Source organism: Suncus etruscus, chromosome X (assembly GCF_024139225.1).
Source record: "Suncus etruscus isolate mSunEtr1 chromosome X, mSunEtr1.pri.cur, whole genome shotgun sequence".
NCBI lineage: Eukaryota > Metazoa > Chordata > Mammalia > Eulipotyphla > Soricidae > Suncus > Suncus etruscus.
The window spans coordinates 95,455,160-95,473,047 of NC_064868.1; positions in this window are offsets into that span (position 1 = coordinate 95,455,160).

Below are 17,888 nucleotides of genomic sequence, written 5' to 3' on the forward strand. Positions count from 1 at the left end.
AGATAGAATTTATAAATTACTATATTTCCTTTTGTCTTTATTCTGTTTCACTTCAAAGCATCATTTTCCAAAATAAATTTGGTTGCTTTTCTATTGCACCCCTTCAGTGATATTATGCTACACATTTGTAATACAGTTACTTTCTTTTTTCCATAGTGTAAATTCTGTCCTGAGATTTTTCCCAACCTCTCCGTGTTTCTTAAAATGTACACACATCTAAGTTCACTCTTAGTGACAAATGCATAGAATTATGTATCCATCATCCAAGTAACATATAGAATATTTTTTGTTTCTTGAGGTGACCACAGCCAACATTAGTCAGGGCTTACTACTGGCTCTGAGCTCTGGCCATACTCAATGGACCTTACTTAGTGCCTGAGATTGGCTACATGCAAGATATGTGCTCTAAGCATTGTAATCTTTCGGCCTATTTTTTGAGAGGAACACACCTGGTGGTGCTCAGGTCTTTTTCTCTTTGGTTTTTGAACTGCACTGTGCAGCACTCAGAGGTTACTCCAGGCTCTGTACTCCTGTCTGCTTGGGGGACCATATGGGACGCCAAGGATTGAACCTGGGTCTGTCCCAGGTCAGCTGTATACAAGGCAAACACCTTTCCGTTGTGCTATCACTTCAGCCCCTGGTACTCAGGTCTTACTCCTGTCTGTGCTCAGGAATCACTCCTGGGGGAGCTCAGGGAACTATATACAGTGTCAGGATTTGAACTTGGTTGGGCCACATGTGAGACAACTTCCTTAGCCCTTATAGTATATAGATACTATATACTTATAGTATAACTTATAGATAAGTTACCTCTATTAGCCCCTGTACTATCTCTATGACTACAGAGAACAACACTTTTATCTTCCCCCAAATTACTTGGTACTTCAAAGCTTTCCAATTTCCAAGTTACCAACAGTCACTGATCTGTTTCCCATCCCTTAAATTTTGCCTCTTTTAGAATATCGTATGACTTAAATTGTGAATATTTAGGTTGACTTCCTTCAATTAGAAAAATTTACCTCAGATTCATTAATATTGTTGCAGAAACATCAATATTGTTGCTCATGAGTTTTCTACCTGCCGCGATCACCTCAGAACCGCAGGCTGAACAGGGAGCAGACGTGTGGTCCTGGGCTGGAAGAGAAAGGCCTCTCATCCCTCCATCACCATCCACCACCATCCAAGCCCCATCCAAAGGGTTTTAATTGTATGGATATAACAAAATTATTTATCCAGTTACCATCTGCCAATATACAGTAAATCTTGGTTGCTTTTGTTCATTATAAATAAAAATGCAATACACTCACATATATGTGTGAATAGACTTTTTGAGTCAATTGGGTAAATATTAAAGAATACAATTGATGAGTTATATTCTAAGTCTTTAATACTGTTGAACTCTAAAACTCTAAAAATTTTAGGTTGCAAAAGCAATAATGAGAAGGTCTAGTACTATAATTTTGCTATAACTTGGTATCATCAATTCTTATAATTTTATTATTTAACAAATATGCAGTGATACCATATTGCTTACATTTCTATTTCCATAATTAGGAATGATAGTATGTACCTTTTATATCAGCAACTGCTAATCTTTGTATATATACTTGGTCCTAATATCTTTCAGATATTTATTTTTAGTGAAGTATTAAGTACACAGCCCTGGAGCCAGAGTGATAGTGCTGTGGATAGGGCACTTGCTTTGCACAGGTCAATCTGGATTCAATCACTGGCATTCTACGTGGTTGCAAGAGACAGCCAGGACTGATTCCTAAATACAAAGGTAAGAGCAACAGCTGGTCACCACCAGGTGTGGACTCAAATCTCCCAAAATTAAGTTTACAGTCATATTGAATGAAAACTGGATATTTCTCATATAATTCCTGAACCTATATACACACCTTTTTAACATCCTCTATACATACACTTATTAACATCTTTCATCAGAGGGGTAGATTTATTTTAGTAATAAAACTATATTGAAATATAATATTTTCATTTGCTTTAGTTTTAGTATTGCACATTTTCTGGTCTTGAAAAAATTCATGACATATGTCTATGAGTATTATAGTACATTGAAGATTTTGCTTTTTGTCTACCAAGAAATACTCAGGAGGCCTAGGGGGAATCAGCCAACTGAGGTGTGTGAGACCAGTAGGATGGCCATATGTGGTAGCCAGAGTTTGGATTCAAAAGGAGATATGTGAACCCAGATGCAGCTGCCTCTCGGTTGTGGGAAGAGATTGGGGAAAATTGTCCCAGTTTGAATCCAGCTGAGGTGTGTGATACCAAGAGGACCTTCTGTGGGTGATGGTCAGCATTTGGCTTAAAAACACTTTGGTTTGCTAGGCTGGCGACTGACTCTGCAGACCCCAGATACCAGGATTTCACCATTCCTCTTGCAACTGGTAACTGGGAGGGGGGTGTCTGAGCGGGGGAGCTGGCCGACAGGACCCTTGTACTGAACCCTAGTGCAGGGAGATGGAACCCCCAAGCCAAGCAAGGCAGAGCAGCTGGCTCTGCGGGGTGTGTGTGTGGGAGAAGGAAAACCAGCCCCTTCCATGGCCATCAATGGGGCTGTGCTAGGGACCTCCTTGCAGGGGATCCTTTCTCATTAGTCCTCATTTCCAAAAACGAGTGCCCCCGCGACAACTGTACTTTGTTAACCATGATTTCACAATGCTCATAATTTTAGATTGTACCTAGGAACAGAAACAGAATGCCCAAGATCTAGAGTATAATATTTGAATAGATGTCTAAAGTCTATCTATATATATGGGCATGAGTTTGTATACAGTTCTCTTCTCTCAGATTGCCAAACCTAAACTGTAAACAATTTATGTCTATAGTGTATATTGCCCCTCATATGTTACCCCTCCCCCACTTCAGAAACCCTTCTATCCTCTCATCCCCCAATACTGATCCATTATCCCTCCTTATTTAACCCTCTTTACCCTCAGTTCTTAACACATTAGGCACTGATCCGGACTTCCTGCTCCAACAAACCACCACCCAGCTCCCTCATTCATTCACATGGTTATGGTAGTTCTCAGTGTAGTTATTTCTATAACTGCACTCACCACTCTTTGTGGTGAACTTCATGAAGTGAGTTGGAAGTTCCAGCCCTCCTCTCGTTGTCTCAGGATTGTTGCAAAAATGACTTTCATTTTTCTTAAAACCCATAGATGAGTGAGACTATTCTGCATCTCTCTCCCTCTGACTTATTTCACTCAGCATGATAGATTCCATATACATCCATGTATAGGAAAATTTCATGACTTCATCTCTCCTGACGGCTGCATAATATTCCATTGTGTATATGTACAAGAGTTTCTTTAGCCATTCATCTGTTGAAGGGCATCTTGGTTGTTTCCAGAGCCTGGCTATTGTGAATAGTGCTGCAATAAATATAGGTGTGAGGAAGGGGTTTTTGTATTATATTATTGTGTTCCTAGGGTATATCCCTAGGAGTGGAAAAGCTGGGTCAAATGGGAGCTCAATTTCCAGATTTTGGAGGAATCTCCATATCACTTTCCATAGAGGTTGGACTAGATGGCATTCCCACCAGCAGTGGATAAGAGTTCCTTTCTCTCCACATCCCCGCCAGCACTGTTCTCATTCTTTGTGATGTGTGCCAATCTCTGTGGTGTGAGATGGTATCTCATCATTGTTTTGATTTGCATCTCCCTGATGATTAGTGATGAGAAGCATTTTTTCATGTGCCTTTTGGCCATTTGTATTTCTTTTTTATCAAGGTGTCTGTTAATTTCTTCTCCCCATTTTTTGATGGGATTAGATGTTTTTTTCTTGTAAAGTTCTGTCAGTGCCCTGTATATTTTGGAGATTAGCCCCTTATCTGATGGGTATTGGGTGAATAGTTTTCCCACTCAGTGGGAGGCTCTTGTATCCTGGGCACTATTTCTTTTGAGGTGAAGAAGCTTCTCAGCTTAATGTATTCCCATCTGTTTATCTCTGCTTCCACTTGTTTGGAAAGTGCAGTTTCCTACTTGAAGATGCCTTTAGTCTCAATGTCATGGAGTGTTTTACCTACATGTTGCTCTATATATCTTATGGTTTCGGGTCTGATATCGAGGTCTTTAATCCATTTGGATTTTACCTTTGCACATGGTGTAAACTGGGGGTCTATATTTGCTTTTTTTCAAGTGACTAACCAGTTCTGCCAGCACCACTTGTTGAAGAAGTTTTCCCTGATCCACTTAGGATTTCTTGCTCCTTTGTCAGAAATTAGGTGTTTGTATGTCTGGAGAACATTCTCTGAGAACTCAAGCCTATTCCACTGATCTGAGGGTCTGTCTTTATTCCAATTCCATGCTGTTTTAATAGCCATTGCTTTGTAGTACAGTTTAAAGTTGGGGAAAGTAATGCCTCCCATACTCCTTTTCCCTAGGAGTGCTTTAGCTATTCAAGGGTGCTTTTGATAGAACCATGTTAGGGATTGTTTAGTTTATTATTATTTCCCCTTTAGGTCCCAATAGTATCCTATGGTACCATTCCTTTTGCATTTTGAGCACTAAAATCAGAAAATATTAGATACTAAAGAAGTTATTATCCATTAGGGATGAGAACTCAGTAATTTCTAGCTACAGTGGGCCTTCCACCCCGAATATTTGCCATAGTGACTTGACTTAGGCTTTATTCACCTTGGCATCTGCCGCTTACCCCTAAGCCTTGGTTCCAGCATGTATCTCTGTACCTACACCAGGAATTGACCCTCTATCAGTACAGACCCTGGATGTGCAATGACTGGCCACAGCCTGGGCTCTGCTCTCAACATCAAGAAAAGTTCAGAAGATCAGAGTCTCTCCTAACCCTGAAGAGGGATGGTACAGACCCTCTCCTACCAGGACACTACTACAGAGGATGAGAGCTCAAGGCCACCTTCCGACTCATCATTTTGACATGACCATCACACCTTTATATCAGCCAAGCCCGGGTAATCCTGACATGACAGGGAGACCATAAAGAAAGATTGGCCTAGGGAAATTGGAGATTGTCTAGGAATGAGTGTAACTGTCTAACATGCTAACCTGAGTACAGCTTGGAAATCAGCAATGACTTGCTTTGAAGGAAAATTTTCCTGCCTTGCCAAATAATGTTGAGACGAAATTAGGAGAAGCATCAGGATGTCCTGACTTTGGATATGTGCTAACACCAACATCTCCAATTATTGTAACCTGACAATGAAAACTGTGATTGAGGAAATTCTTTCCTAAGACCTTGAAGAAAGACATTTATGTTAGACAAATTAGTGTCCCTGAAACCTGTATATGGTCTTAGGGTAGGACGCTTAGTGGGTAGGGATACCCTGTTTTTAGGCCTGTAAAATCACTTCATGTGCTGTATCTCCAACCCCAGGTGAACGAGTCTGAATCAGGGTCACACATGAAATAATCCAAACCAGTATGAGGGTTAAACACGCGTAGCCTGGCAGTCTTCTACCTCATACGAAGAGCAGCTGCCCGTCAGAACTGCTGTCTTTATTGAGTATAGAGACCAAACCTGGGTGGGGCAGTAGGACAGATAGCTCAGGCTATTCTGAGACAGTCCCACCCAGGTTTACAAGTAAGACTATCTCTGTCTTGGGGCAAATCCAAATCGTAAAAATACATACAAAGGAATGAGGGATGGTCTTTGTTTTAGGTAGAATAAGGTGTAACCTAACATAGGCCAAAAGTTTTTCCTCTCTATTTTCCTAGCTGTTTCTGCGCCTATGCAAAACATTGCCAACCTTTATCCTTATCTTGAGAGGCATCTGCCCTTTTCTTAGACCCATGGGATGGGAGTTAGTTTGTTTTTTTTTAAAGTCAGCTAGGGGGAGATGTCTGATTGCTGGATTCTACCCTAATCAGTATTCATGCTTCACCTCCGGTGTGATCTGGTGATGGGATTACTGGGTTGCTCCCTAATTGGTATTCATTCTTCACCCTATAGTGTGGTCTGGTTCTTGATAATAAAAGCCTGGGTTTTAGGAAGGAAAGGGCCCATTCTTTGGTCTTCCTCCATTAAACTGATTTCCTTCTTAGGAGCAGAAGGCTGTGGTGGGATTCCTGGCTTGAGTGTTGGAATTCCAGAACCAGTTCTTGCACCCTTCCACTCTGGGGATTATTTCCTGCATCGACGTTTGCTTTCAGGCGTGTGTCTCTCCAGGTCCTAGTTTTCGAGTCTGAACTTCTCTTAAAACACTGAAAACATGAAATCTAAGCTGCAATCACCAAACTTTGTAATGTGGCAGGCATAGGGGAAGTGGGTGGTGAGAGCTAGTGATGGAGTGTGGGAACATGGTGGTAGCAAGATTGGTGTTGAAATATGAAATGTCTAAAACTCAACTGCCATTAATTTTGTAAGTAATGGTTTAATTAAATTTAAAAATATTTTGAATAAATCAATATAACGCCAAAGCAGACATCCATCAGTTATAAAGGAGATAAGTATTCTATAGATTATAAGGCTTCTTCTATTTATGCATGAGCTCGTGATAGTGAAAAGCTAAACATCTTAGTTTTTATTGTAAAATCAATATTAAACTAAAGAACCTAAAGTGCCTTCAGTTCCCTTTTTGAGACTCATCACATAAGAGCATGCTTGGGAATGATCATTATAGAACTGTGGACTAAACAGTTTAGCTATAGGTCCATATTTTCCCTATAATATCCTAGAATTACACCTCTTGTAAAATTTCTTGGTAGTACACTATCAGTGATTAGATTGGAGGTGAATAAAAATATGCTTACATATTTGAACTAAATATAAATACTCTTCTTGGAAATGTGTGTCCTTCCAAGTTACCTCTAAAGTAGCTAAACTACATAGTTGCACTAGCTTCTGTAGAATAAGCACACCAGTCCAGTATGGATAACTGCAAAAAGTTTATAGAATTATGAGGGTCTCATATGATAACACATATACGATAATAATAACAACACAAGAGGGAATATTTTGTACATAATAATGTGTGAAACACATCAATATAGATGATGTATTTTCAAAGAACTGCAGGATGCTGTGTAAATGCTTATATTTACTTTGGATGAAATTTAGGCTGTTATCTATTCTTTACACAATTCTGTTGAACTTTTATATTCCTTAAGTATTATACTTGCTAACTTCCAAGATTATATTCTGGGGCCGGGCGGTGGCGCTAAAGGTAAGGTGCCTGCCTTGCCAGCGCTGCCTTGGACGGACCGCGGTTCGATCCCCCGGTGTCCCATATGGTCCCCCAAGCCAGGAGCAACTTCTGAGCACATAGCCAGGAGTAACCCCTGAGCGTTACCGGGTGTGGCCCAAAAACCAAAAAAATAAAAATAAATAAATAAATAAAAGATTATATTCTATTACTAAGCAAGCTTAGTATTTTGCCTTATTAATTTATAGATGATAAAAAAGACTTTCTTTTATGGGCCAGAGTGGTGGCACAAGCGGTAGGGCATTTGTCTTGCACACACTAACCTAGGAGAGACCGCGATTCAATCCCCAGCATCCCATATGCCCCCCCAAGCCAGGAGCAATGTCTGAGCACAAAGCCAGGAGTAATCCCTGAGTGTCACTGGGTATGGCCCAAAAACCAACAACAAAAGAAAGAAGAAAAAGAAAGAAAGAAAGAAAGAAAGAAGAAAGGAAGAAAGAAAGAAAGAAAAAGAAAGAAAGAGAGAAGAAAGGAGAGAAAGAGAGAAAAAGAAAGAAGAAAGAAAGAAAGAGACTTTTTATACCATTAATAATTGTTGTAAAGATGGTAGAAAGTCTGATGGAGAGAGACAGAGATGGGTATAAGATTTCTTCTGACATTCATTGAAAGCAAAGCTCTATATTAATTGAATTTCACACTGTACAACAATGGAGACACCAGATTAGTAGTGCAGAAGAAAAGGAAAAGCAATATTAAAGTATGAGTCTCAAAGAAAAGTCAGCATTCTCAGGTTGGAGTGATATCACAGTGGGAGGACATATGCCTTGCATGCTGCCTATCCTGGACAGGTCTGAGTTCGATCACCTGAATCTCATATGTCCCTCGAGGCAGCCTGGAGCAATTACTGATGAAAGAGCCAGGAGGAATGCTGAGTACCGCTGTGTGGAAAAGAAAGAAGGGAAGGGAAGGGAAGGGAAGGGAAGGGAAGGGAAGGGAAGGGAAGGGAAGGGAAGGGAAGGGAAGGGAAGGGAAGGGAAGGGAAGGGAAGGGAAGGGAAGGGAAGGGCAGGGAAGGGAAGGGAGGGAAGGGAAGGGAAGGGAAGGGAAGGGAAGGGAAGGGAAGGGAAGGGAAGGGAAGGGGAGGGGAGGGTAGGGAAGGGCAGCGGAGGGGAGGGAAGGGAAGGGAAGGGAAGGGGAGGGGAGGGGAGGGAAGGGGAGGGAAGGGAAGGGAAGGGAAGGGAAGGGGAGGGGAGGGGAGGGGAGGGGAGGGGAGGGGAGGGAAGGGGAGGGGAGGGGAGGGGAGGGGAGAGGAGGGGAGGGAGGGAAGGGAAGGGGAGGGGAGGGGAGGGGAGGGGAGGGGAGGGAAGGGAAGGGAAGGGGAGGGGAGGGGAGGGGAGGGGAGGGGAGGGGAGGGGAGGGGAGAGAGCAGAGAAGAGAAAGGAAGGAAGAAAGGAAGGAAGGAAGGAAGAAGAAAGAATGGAAGAAGAAAGAATGGAAGAAGAAAGGAAGAAAGAGAAAGAGAAAAAGAAAGAAAAGGAAAGAAAGAAGAAAGAAAACAAAGAAATAGAAAGTGGTAAAAGAAAAGAAGAAAACAAAAATGGAAGTGGAAAGAAAGAAGAAAGAAAAGAAAGAAAAAATAGGAAAGAAAGAAAGAAATAAGGAAAGCAGGAAGGAAGGAAGAAACAAAAGAGAAAGAACAGAAAATAGGAAAGAAAAAGATGAAGAGAGTGGAAAGAGAAAAAGGAAAGAAATAAAGAAAAGAAAAAGAAACAAAGGAAGAGAAGAAAGAAAACAAAAAAGGAAAAAGAAGAAAAAGGAAAAGAAAGAAAGAAAAAGAAAAAGAAAAAAAGAAAGAAAGAAAGAAAGAAAGAAAGAAAGAAAAAGAAAGAGAAAAAGAAAGAAAGAAAAAGAAAGAAAGGCAAAGGAACAAGCAAAGGAAGAAGAAAAACTAGTATTCTTTTTTAATGCTGTGCTAAGAAGAACAGTCAGTATTCTTTTTTTTTAAATCACTGTGCTATTGTTCCAGCACTGAGAAGTCAGTATTCTAACAGAAATTCAGCCTAATCGTAAATTTCATTGTTCCTAAGTCACAGTAGTTTATGCATTCTTTAGTTGACCAAGCACTTCAAATTAAGCCCTAAGATATTTTATCAATATATTTCTGCATGGGGCCAGAGGGCTAGCACAGCAGGTAGGGCATTTGCTTTGAACATAGCAAGCCCAAGTTTGCTCCTCAGCATCCCATATGGTCCCCTGAGCACCTCCAGGATTAATTCCTGAGCACAGAGCCAGGAGTAACCCCTGACCATCACTTGGTGTGCACCCCCAAAGAAACCAAAAAATTTTTTCTACACGATGTAATATGTTTTCTTTCTCTACAAAGGTCTCACTCCTTCCACTATCTGACTGCTATCTTATTGCCTGGTGCTGTGGAAGCTCTTTTCATCTGGATTTCTACTCAGTTTCTATGTAGACTGCTGGGGACCAGCCCTGAAAGAATGGGTCTGAAGCAGAAGATTAAGAAGACAAGACAGACATATGAGAGAAATGCATGGGGTCATGGGACTTATAGGCTCGTGGAACTGAGAGCCCTTGTTGCCTTTCACATACAGTATATATTGATCAGAACCATAATCATAGGAAGACTAATGGTAAATATTGGCAGACAATTGCCTATCTCTGCCAATCTAACCAGGCTAGACTTGTACATACCAAAAGGGAACTAGGGCAGCTACTGTAGAAGTTTCTGGAAGGCATCTTATAGGAATATTCTCTGCTGGAGAGAGCAGAGATAGGAGTTGTTACAGGAACCCCACCAAGAGGGTGTTCCATAGTGACAATGGCATTCTGGGAAGTAAAGTTACTATCAATTACCTAGATCGCTGCTCTTCTCAGTATATTGAAATGATCATTTTCAATAAGCATGTCTATTTCATAAATGTATACATATCCAACAGTAGACTATAAATTTTTATTTAGATTTGCTTGTGAAAGTGTAAACTTTTTCTCCTTTTTCAACCTTGGTTGATTTGTCCCCCTTTGATCTTTTTTTTTCTGTTTTCTGTTTTTCTTCTTTTGCGGGGGGCACACCCAGCGGTGATAAGAGGTTACTCCTGGTTCTATGCTCAGGGGTCATCCTGGTAGACTATATGGGATGCCAGGGATCAAACTTGGGTTGGCCGAGTGCAAGGCAAACGCCCTACCTGGAGTGTTATAACTGACCCATCAGCCCCCTTTCATCATTGTCCTTGTTGGTGTTTTATCTGTCTATATAAATTCAGGGATCCTTTTATCTTACAGATTTTTCTTATGCTTGATGCTCCATATTGTTGTTGTTGTTGTTGTTGTTTTTTCATTTATTCATTGTGTTCTTTAGTTCCAAATCGTGTAATTCTTTATTGTGTCAATCCTTCATTGTGTTCATACACCATTTTCCAGACTTTACTAAATAGTATCTGTGTTATCTGGTGGCTCACTAAGTTCCCTTGAAATAGCTATTATGAATTTGTTATCTCTCGTATCACGGATTGCCTTTTTGTCAGGTGAATTACTGAAAACTTACTGTATTCCTTTATGGTGTCATGCTTTTTTGATTTTTCCTTGAAATCTTGCCTGGCTGTCTTTGCAGTTGAAGCAGTCATCTTCTGCGTTCTTTGCTAAGTGGCTTTCAATAAGAAATACCTTCCTTTAGCTCTCCTGGGGATTTGGAGGTTTTCTCAGAACTTTTCTCTAACTACACAGTTCTTGCTCCTCCTTGTGGTAAGAGTCTTAAGTTGTATGCCCTCTTTGTATCTTGTATCCTCCCCTTTGCTTCTCCTATGAATGTCAAATGCCTCTCCTTCGCTTTTTCTACGGGGGGATGATTAGTTTAGCTTTCTCTCAGACCCACAGAGTGAGGACAGTTTTCTGAAGTTGCTCGCTAATTTCCAAAGTTGGCTCTCATCACCTTTGTGTGCACACACAAGGAGCAATCACAGAGTGTGAGCTGGGCTGAGGTATGCAGAATTCTAGAGATGGGCCAGAGTGGTTATGCAGTGGAGAGTGCACTTGCTTCGTATGCAGCCAACCCAGATTCGATCCCCAGCACTCCATCTTCTCCCCTAAACTCTCCAGGAGTGATCCCTGAGTATGGGGCCAGGAGTAAGCCCTGAGTCTCGCCAGGTGTGGCCCCAAAATGAAAACAAATAAAACAAATAATTTTAGAGGTATGCTTGCACCACTTGGAGGTGTCTTCAGATTGAAGTGTCTCAATACCTTTATAGGCTGTGTATCATTTTGTTGCCCTTCACAGTTTTATCTGTCACTCTCCTATCTGCATATGACCAGGAGCATAGCGCACCCCAAACTTCTGGATGACGCGAGAAAGAACTGTGTCCCTTTCCCCCATATAGCTGGAGAAACTGTGTGGTGACTCGCACTGTTTCCTGTGTGAGAAAAAGATGGCCAACATGGGCACTTTAGGTGCAGATCAATGCCCTCTTGGGAGAGGGGTGATGTGAGTTGACCAAGGCTGTGTTTCTCTTACCCTTTCACAGACATGTCCAGTCTCGGATTGATTTTCTACAATGGTATGAAAGGACTGCTCTGCTCGAATCCTGTTATTAAAAAAATGTAATCAAGCTGTGTACTTGATAGTTTTTTACATCAACAACTGAACTGGCCATAGGATTCCCAGGTTAAACATCATTCATGGGCATTTCCTAATTTAATTAACATTTGAAATTGTGGAGTCAATAAAGCAAATTTCTCTCCCCATGTGGACGAATATTCAGCCAAATACTTGAAAACCTGTATAACATGAGGCTTAGAAAGAAACCCCCCTCCCTATTTTTTTAATCTGCCTCACTGTTGGAGTTGAGATATCTCATCTACTGCCTTTTGTACTGAGATTTATACCATCCTCTCCCATGGTCTATAGGTTGTAACGTATTCTACAGACTGAATGACACCATTGGTCTTCCTTGGTCTCTGCTGCGCGATCTCTATTATCCCATAAATCAATTTGTCATAATCTGTCACTCTACAGCTATATATACATATATGCTACATATAATAAATATTAATTCATGCATATAATTATATATAGAATACAATATTTATAATATCCCCTTATTTATATATCTATACACTATTTTATTGTTTCTTTTCTCTGGTGAACCTGAGTACAAGTTGTTTGACTATGCTATTCAGGTTATATTTACTTTTTGCTTTGGGGGCTACCCCCGGTGACACTCCAGGATTATTCCTCACTCTGCATTCAAATATCACTCTTGATGGGGTTCTTGGGGAGATCATACAGGATGCCAAGGATCAAACCCAGGTCCACTGCATGTGAGGCAAGTGTCTTATCTGCTACACTCTCTCTGAGCCACCTTACTGTTTTTCTTGCTTCAATTTCCAGCAGTTGCCTAATGATGTTGAAGTCTCCAAATCTGTGTGGATTTTGCCTATTTTTCCTTTCAGTTCTAACAGGCTTAGTATAATTAACTTTAAAGTTGTTGTTGATAGGTGAATACTTGCTTAGAAATGTGTCTTGGGGCCGGAGCGATAGCACAACGGTAGGGCATTTCATTTGCCTTGCACGCGGTTGACCAGGGCAGACCTGGTTCGATCCTGGCTTCCCATATGGTCCCCCAAGCCAGGAGCAATTTCTGAGCGCATAGCCAGGAGTAACCCCTGAGTGTCACCGGATGTGGCCCAAAAAACAAATAATAAATAAATAAATAAAAATAAAAATAAAAACTACTTTTAGGGGCCTCAGTGGTGGCCGGGAGCAGTAAGGAGACTGCCCGGCCGGTGCTAGCCTAGGATGGATGGTGGTTCGATCCCCCAGCTTCCCATATGGTCCACAAAGTCAGGAGCGATTTTGGAGCATATAGCCAGGATTAACCCCTGAGCATTACCGGTGTGGCCCAAAAAGCAAAAACAAAACAAAACCAAAAAAAAAAACAAACAAACAAAACAGAAAAACAAATTTTTTTTAGGGACCTGAGCGGTGGTACGGAGCGGTAAGGAGACTGCCTGGCCGGTGCTAGCTTAGGACGGACCGCAGTTCATTCCCCCGGCATCCCATATGGTCCCCCAAGCCAGGAGCCATTTCTGAGTGCATAGCCAGGAGTAACCCCTGAGCGTCACCACGTATGGCCCAAAAACCAAAACCAAACAAACAAACAAAAAAAGAAATGTGTCTTGTAAAATTGATTCCCTTATAATGTCCTGTTGAATTAAATAAATAATGATGGGGCTGGATGGCAATGGATGGTGAAGGATTTCTCTCTGCCATCCCAGGCCACGTGGTTCCGCAACCCCCATCAACTGGCGGGTCTGGGGTTCAGGAAAGCGACGGGTATTGAACTCACTCACAGGCAGGCATCAGGAACCATTAGCTTTATTCATGCCCTATTCACCACATGTGTGTGGCCTACTCATAACCTTTCAAGCACTAGTTATTCTTGGCCCTGCATCTAAACTTCTTTCAGCCATCTTCCCTTTGGGCTTCATGCTGGTCAAAGACCAGAACGCAGAAACCCAAAAGCCAGAGCGCCCAGCAGCGCAGAAAAGCCCGAATTCCCTCGGTCCAAGGCTTATCTAACTTTTCCAAGACCGCTCCCAGGAATGGGCGGGGTCTTGCAGGTAAGGTTACACCTACTATCTGGTTCCCAAGACCCCTCCCAGAAATGGGTGGGTCTCAGGTAGCTACACCTAGGTCCAGGGTCTCAGATAGGTACACCAACAATGTCCCCATTTAGCTCTATTGTTCTTCCTTGTTTAAGTTTTCTTGTCTGAAAGGAATATGTCCTCCAGGATTATTTTGGTTAGCTTTTGCATGTTATGCCTTTCTCCATAGCTCCACTTTTATTCTATATTAGTCTTCATATTTTTGGTTTCTGGGCCACACTCGGTGGTGCTCAGGGGGGATCGAACCTTGGTTGGCCATGTGCGAGGCAAACACTCTACCAACTGTACTATCACTATGATCCCAGCCTTCATATTTTAAATGTCTTTGAATTGTGTTTTCACTTTTTTTTTTCTTGGTTTTTGGGCCACACCCGGTACCGCTCAGGGGTTACTCCTGGCTATGCGCTCAGAAGTCGCTCCTGGCTTGGGGGACCATATGGGACACCGGGGGATCGAACCGCGGTTCGTCCAAGGCTAGCGTAGGCAAGGCAGGCACCTTACCTCTAGCGCCACCGCCCGGCCCGTGTTTTCACGTTTTAATGCAGTCTGGTAGTCTCAGTTTTTACTATTTGTTTAGTCTGTTCACACTTGAAATCGTATAACTAAATTAAAATCTACCATATTTCTAGCTGTTTCCTAGTCACTCTAACTTTGTTATTTTCCTTTCATCTTTGCTTTCCTCTTTGCTTCAAATTAGTCTATTATATAATTACATTTAAATGTGTCCACTGACATGTGTGTATATTAAATCATCTTATATTTAATTTTAAGGAAAACTATTTCAGTGGAATAGTGTCGAATTCTGGGTTGAGTCACTAAATGTTTAAAAAATCTGAGTATAAAGACACATTCTATTATTTTCTTGCTTACAATTCTTGTGATTAGAAATATGATATATACGGGCCCGGAGAGATAGTACAGCGGCGTTTGCCTTGCAAGCAGCCGATCCAGGACCAAAAGTGGTTGGTTCGAATTCCGGTGTCCCATATGGTCCCCCATGCCGGCCAGGAGCGATTTCTGAGCAGACAGCCAGGAGTAACCCCTGAGCTCCGCCAGGTGTGGGCCCCCCCCCCCCAATAAAAAAGTAATATGATATAATCCTTTTTTTTTGTTTTATGGGTCACATCCAGCAGCACTCAGGGGTTACTCCTGGCTCTAGGCTCAGAAATCGCCCCTGGCAGGCACAGGGGACCATATGGGATGCCGGGATTAGAACCACTGACCTTCTGCACGAAAGGCAAACGCCTTACCTCCATGCTATCTCTCTGGCCCCAGAAATATGATATAATTCTTATTGGTATTTTCCTAAAAATATTGTGCTTTCTCCTTTGAATCCTCTAATCTCTTCTTTTTATCTTTTGTTTTCAGGGCTCTGTGATATGCTTGGAGGCAATAGTTATCTGAGTTTCTTAGACATGCATTTTGGTTTCTATCACTAATTTTAGAAAATTCTCAACCATTAGTTTTTCAAATACTTCTTCTGACTATTTTCTTTCTGTAATTTTTTTATTAAGACACCATGCTTTACAAAATTATTCATAGTTAAGGTTTAAGCATGGTGTAGAACTGGTGTACTAACACCAGTTCCTATTCCAGTGTCCCCAGGCTCCCCACCTCATTCTCCAGCCCTACCTCCTTGACAAATACATTTTGAGTTTGGTTGTTGTGGTTTGGATCAACTGCTTTCCATATTGTTGACTCTACAGTTTATACTATACCTTTCCTCTATACCACCTTTATACCCAAGGAGCTTGAATACTGCCAGTTACTTCTTGTCTACTTATTGTTATCCCCTTTATTTCTTTCCTTATGTGTTCTTCTTGTCTTCCAGGGTCAAAGGTGATTGAGTTATCTCCTTTTAATACCTTGCATTCCCTTGTCCAGTTATTCTATACTCCACAAGTAAGTCATACCATTCATCTTCTGACTTACTTCACTTAACATGATATCCTTCACTTTCATGCAGCAAACTGTATTTCCTTGTTCCTTGAAGCTGCGTGGTATTCCATAGTGAGTTATACTATATCTTCATGATTCACTCACCTGCCATTTGACACCTATGTTGAGTCTATATCTTAGCTATTATACTTTGTACTGCAGTGAATATGATGTTCAGATTTCCATCTGAATGAGTTTTCTGTGTCCTGGGTGTATATGCCCAGAAGTGGAATTTCTGGCTCAGGTGGGAGCTTTATTCTTATTTTACTTAGAGTTATCCATGCACCCAGAAGTGGAATTTCCGGCTCATATGGCAGCTCTATTCTTACTTTACTTAGAGAAATATGCAAACTGTGGGACTGGAGCGATAGAACAATGGATAGGGTCTATTTGCCTTGCACATGGCCAACCCGGGTTCAATCCTTGGCATCCCAGAAGGTCCCCAGAGATTGGCAGGAGCGATTTCTGAGTGCATGGCCAGGAGTAACTCCTGAGCGTCACCGGGTGTGCCCCCACCCAAATTATTTTTTCAACACATTCTCAACAACACCAGTTGGTCCTGGTATTGTTGACCAGTTATTCTCTCTCTCCTCTCCCTCTCTCCTGTCCTCTCTCTCCTCTCTCTCTCTCCTCTCTCCTCTCTCTCTCTCCTCCCCTCTCTCTCTCCTCTCTCTCTCCTCTCTCTCTCCTCTCTCTCTCTCCTCACACACACACACACACACACACACACACCACACACCACACACGCAACCAGAAAAGCAAAACCCATGGCGAACGACAAGTTTGCATGAGGCTTCACTGCAGCCATGGAGACCCACGCCCTGCTGTGGGAAATGAGAGCCTGCCTCACCTCGGTGCTGCAGTGGAAATCAGTGGGCCGGTTCCTCTGCATGCTCAACATAGACACCAAAGGATTGCACACACACACCACACACACACCACACACACACACACACCACACCACACCACAGCCCACTCCTAGGCGTACTCAGAAAAGAGCAGAGAACGACTCTATAGACAGAGTGCATAGTCAGGAGTAACCCCGGAGCACTGGTCCAGCCCTCCTCCTCCAATGCTCCAGAGTTGGAAAGGGTTCCGCCTCTGCTGCAAGGCTGCAAGGCTGCACACCAGTGGTCTCCATCCTGTGAAGGAATCTCACTCAGCCAGGAAAAAGCCAAACTGACTTTGCCTGCCGTGGTGCAGTGTAGTGCAGCAGTGTTTAATTTATATATATATATATATATATATGTATATATCTCCATGTATATATGTATATGTATATCCATGTATATATGTATATGTATATCCATAGCCCCTCAGGACCCAATGAGTCCACCTGCAGTGGCCCATGGGCCACGCCACACAGTCAGCCTTCTGCCTACGGGAAGCCGTAGGGTGGTGGGGGGAAAGTGCAAGCGAGTCTGACAGCAAGGACGAGTGGAGAAAATGTCTGACAGGGAGGGGGCGAGTCCTGGGGAGAAAATGTCTTGACCGGTAGGGGGCGAGTGTCCGGGGAGAAAATGTCTGACAGGGAGGGTGCGAGTCCTGGGGAGAAAATGTCTGACCGGTAGGGAGCGAGTTGTCCCGGGGAGAAAATGACAGGGAGGGGGCGAGTTGTCCCGGGGAGAAAATGTCTGACAGGGAGGGGGCGAGTCCTGGGGAGAAAATGTCTGACCGGTAGGGGGCGAGCTGTCCCGGTGAGAAAATGTCTGACAGGGAGGGGGCGAGTGTCCGGGGAGAAAATGACAGGGAGGGGGCGAGTTGTCCCGGGGAGAAAATGTCTGACAGGGAGGGGGGCGAGTCCTGGGGAGAAAATGTCTGACCGGTAGGGGGCGAGCTGTCCCGGTGAGAAAATGTCTGACAGGGAGGGGGCGAGTGTCCGGGGAGAAAATGTCTGACAGGGAGGGGGCGAGTGTCCGGGGAGAAAATGTCTGACAGGGAGGGGCGCCACCAGGCCAGACGGGGATGGCTTCATGGGGGAGGGGCCAGCATTGGGACTGAGAATGAGGCGAGGGCCACCCCCACAGGATCAGCGAGCCTGGGGCAGCGAAGAGCGACGAGTAGCCCCTGAGCCTGCCGGGTGTGACCCCCAAACCCGAAAAGAATAGAAAAAACAAAAGCCACTTTTC